Source organism: Macaca fascicularis, chromosome 4 (genome assembly GCF_037993035.2).
Source record: "Macaca fascicularis isolate 582-1 chromosome 4, T2T-MFA8v1.1".
Taxonomy (NCBI): Eukaryota; Metazoa; Chordata; class Mammalia; order Primates; family Cercopithecidae; genus Macaca; species Macaca fascicularis.
Window position 1 is genome coordinate 145,520,879 of NC_088378.1, and position 4,049 is coordinate 145,524,927.

Here is a 4,049-nt window from a genome sequence, read left to right on the forward strand (position 1 = left end):
GAGTTCAACAACTTCACTGCCATCCTTGTAGATACCAAAGCTCAGGTACCTGGGAGTACTTTCTGCACATCGATGAACCCTGGTGACAGTTGCATGAATCGCAGAGAATAAAACCCAGTTTTTCCACCTCCTTGCTCAGTCCCCAAAGAGCTGAAGAATAGTTTTTAAGTGGAGGAGCAAGGGAGGGAGGAGGCTTCATTGAAGCAGAACAGCCTGGCTGTGAGGCCTCCCGACTGAGGAGAAATGAGTTTGCTGGATGAGTTCAATTTGGGTCTTGCTGGGTTTCTTCCCTTCTCTGAAATCTGCCAAATATCCCCCTTGATCAAAGGAATCTTTATGGGCTCACCACGGAAAACTTATCCATTTTAGCATTTTACTTTAAAGAGAAGGGAAAAATGCATTATCGTGAAATGTCTGAAATCGCAATTGGAAGAAAACATGCTCCAGGTGAGGCTCGAACTCACAACCTCGGCATCACCCGCACATATACTGTTGTATAAGTACCGCGCGCTAACCGATTGCGCCACTGGAGCATGCTTTCTTTATCTTGGCCATGCGCACTCTACAGAGCCATGAGCTACTGAAGCGCTCGACCCCGGCCTCGCGCCGGAGCGGGAGCGCGCTGAGCTGCAGGGGATCCTCCCTCCGCAGTCACTCGCCTCCTGTGTAAAACACAATTTGATCAAGATATCTGCGTCTCTCCTGGAAGATGAATGTGATCCTCCCCCCATGCCATCAGGAGCCAAAATTTCCCGGGAATATGCGGGTGCTCTTTTCAGAAAGCCCGAGAAAAGCCGAGGAGAAAAAGGAGAGACTCCGGCTTCTCCTTGCCATCGTCCTAGCAAGAACATGGGTTTTTGTAGAAGATGCGAGCTACTTGGCTTCTTCGTAGTTTCACCGCGCACTGCCCCGCTGGCCTGTGATGCTTTCAGATCCAGGACGCGGAGAAGCGGAGCTCGCCGCCTGCCCCTCCCTCTGCGCGTCTCCCGACACCAGCAGCGCTCCTGGCTGCCCTCCCAGCCTCGCCTGCAGCGCGCCCGCATTCGCAGTCCAGCATCTCTGGGCTGTCTATTGGGATTCCCCAAAACTCTCCCAGAGCCTGCCTGAAAACTGCATTCGAATTCACAGAGCCAGCTGGTCAGGCACCTCTTCAGGGAAGACTGGCACAGCAACCACTTCTTATTTGTGCAGCAGGTTCCAGAGGTCAAGGCAGTGACACCCCCAGCGCTCCTCCCTCTGTCTTGACCTTTTCCAGTTGCAGAAAGTTTGCCGCTGTGACATATACCCGCTCAGTGACTTTATCTCTGGGGCCTCAATTTTAAGGCCAATTTTGTTTGTTGCTTGATTGTTTGATTTGGTTGGGGGACGGGGGAAGGCAGCTGTCAAAGTACACATACAAGATATGAAGTCTGTTGGCTTTTATAGAATAATTTATGTCAACCAGAAGAATTATGTAAAAGGAATAGCCTGCCTATTCCTGACCACGGAACATTTAACAAACAGAACTGAGAGTAACAGACCAGTGACTAAGTTTCTCCATACTTTAAAAAAAAAAAAAGGAAATGCTTCCATATCTTGATGTCTATTACATAGCTGTTTTGAGATCATTTCATGTGTTTAAAATAACACCTTAAGGTAAGGAGCAGGGAGAAGCAACACAGGCTCCTTGGTAGATGACCATCTCTCCTGAGAAGCTCCTACATTCTCACTACACAGTCCCAGAGGGAGCAACAAGGCTCTGCCTGAACCTCTAGAGATTGCTCCATCTAAATAACAGTAGCTCATAACAGTTTGTCAGAGCTTACCATGTTGCTTCGGTTTGAGTGTTTGTGTTTCTCCAAAATCATATTGAAACTTAACCTCCATTGTGATATTAAGAGGTGGGGCCTTTTGGGAAGTGATTAAGTCCTGAGGGTTCTGGCTTCCTGAATCGGATTACTGCCTATGTAAAAGAGGCTTTAGAGAGCTGCCTGGCCCTCTCATATCTTCTGCCCTGTGAGGATGCAGCAAAAGGCATCACCTTTGAAGCAGAGAGAGCATCCCTCACCAGATACGGTATCTGCTGGAGCCTTGATCTTGGACTTCCTTGTCTCCAGAACTATAAAAAAAAAATCTGTTCTTTACAAATTATCCAGTCAAAGGTATTTTGTTAATATAGCCCTAAAGTACTAAGACACATGGGTCAGGCACTGTTCTAAATAAGTTCTATAAACCTCATAACAATACTAATGATTTTGTATTCCAAAACCAGATCTAAATATGAACAGCCAGCATTTGGGGAATTATTGTTCTGAAGGGATGAAAACTTATAGGACTCACAGTATGTCACTGGATATTAAACAACTCTTATCAGGAGGCAGGTCAGTGACATAATATAGGATTTATAAGCATAAAATCATGATCGGAGAAAATGGTGGATGGAAAGCTGAATGTTTTGAATTGTTGATGTTAAAAAAGTGACTGTCTTCAGTTCTCTACCCACTGTGCCGTAGAAAGCTGACCTGTATGATCTATACCAATAGACGTCCCAGGCCTCTGGTTTCAAGTTGAATTTTTTTTTTTTTTTTTTTTTTTTTTGAGACAGAGTCTTGCTCCGTTACCCAGGCTGGAGTGCAGTGGCAATCTCAGCCCACTGCAACCTCCGCCTCCCAGGTTCAAGCGATTCTCCTGCCTCAACCTCCCAAGTAGCTGGGGCTACAGGCATGTGCCACCATGCCCGGCTAATGTTTGTACTTTTAGCACAGATGGGGTTTCACTATTTTGACCAGGCTGGTCTCAAACTCCTGACCTTGTGATCCACCCGCCTCGGCCTCCCAAAGTGCTGGGATTGGGATTATAGGTGTGAGCCACCATCCTGGCCTCAAGTTGAATTTCATTAGTGGAAACACTAGCATTAGATCAGAATGAGATTGGAGAAAGAGGCTAGAGTATTTATTTATCTGAATCTCTTTCTGTGGGTCAACTCTGGCTAGTTCATCAAAGCGGACCTTTCCTCCAAATTTCAGTAATGGCTTTTTCCTCTCTCCTTCAGGTCTCGGGGCATTGACCACTCTACTATCAGTAACCCTAGAGTACTGCCCTCTTCTTTGTCCTTCCCGCAGCCTGCCCATACCTTTACTAGACACCTTTAGTAAACAGTCCCTTTATTAAATCCTTCTGAAATTATTGCAGTTTGAATAAGACACCTGTTTTCTCTTGGGATCCTGACTGATAGAAATTCTGGTACTATTGATAATGTCATTAAGAGTGATTAGAAGTAGTTTGGGGAGGCGAAGGAAGGGGTGGCTCACGCCTGTAATCCCAGCACTTTGGGAGGCCGAGGCAGGCAGATCACCTGAGCTCAGGAGTTCAAGACCAGCCTGACCAACATGGAGAAACCCTGTCTCTACTAAAACTGCAAAATTAGTTGGGCGTGGTGGCGCATGCCTATAATCCCAGCCACTCAGGAGGCTGAGGCAGGAGAATCGCTTGAACCTGGGAGGCGGAGGTTGCAGTGAGCTGAGATCACGCCATTGCACTCCATCCTGGGCAACAAGAGCCAAACTCCATCTCAAAAAAAAAAAATGTAGTTTTGGGAGTAGTAGTTAATATTATGTTTTGGCCAGTTTTGGGAGGCCGGCTGGGGTGGATCAGCCTGTAATCCCAACACTTTAGGAGGCTGAGGCAGGAGGATTGTTTGAGGCCAGGAGTTCAAGACTAGCCTGGTATAGTGAGAACCCATCTCTGCAAAAAAAATTTTTTAATTAGCTGGGTGTGGTGGCAGTCATCTGTGGTCCTAGCTACTCAGAAGACTAAGGTGGGAGGATCACATGAGCCTGGGAGGTCGAGGCTGTAGTATGCTGTAATTGTGCCACTGCACTCCAGGCTTCCAGCCTGGGCCACAGAATAAGATTTTTGTCAAAAAATATACGTATATGTTTTCTTTCTTTTTTTCTTTTCTTTTTTCTTTTCTTTTTTTTTTTTTTGAGACGGAGTCTTGCTCTATCACCCAGGCTAGAGTGCAGTGGCATGATCTTGGCTCACTATAACTTCCGCCTCCCAGGTTCAAG

At 46.5% G+C, this 4,049-nt stretch overlaps 1 non-coding gene across 1 annotated transcript; it reads right to left on the bottom strand.

Moving 5' to 3' along the window:
* Positions 1-439: 439 nt before the first annotated feature.
* Positions 440-533, bottom strand: TRNAI-UAU (transfer RNA isoleucine (anticodon UAU)). Its single transcript has 2 exons — positions 496-533; positions 440-475 (listed from the first exon to the last, which is right to left on the bottom strand). It is a non-coding gene; the product is annotated as a tRNA-Ile (tRNA).
* Between the last annotated feature and the right edge of the window lie 3,516 nt (positions 534-4,049).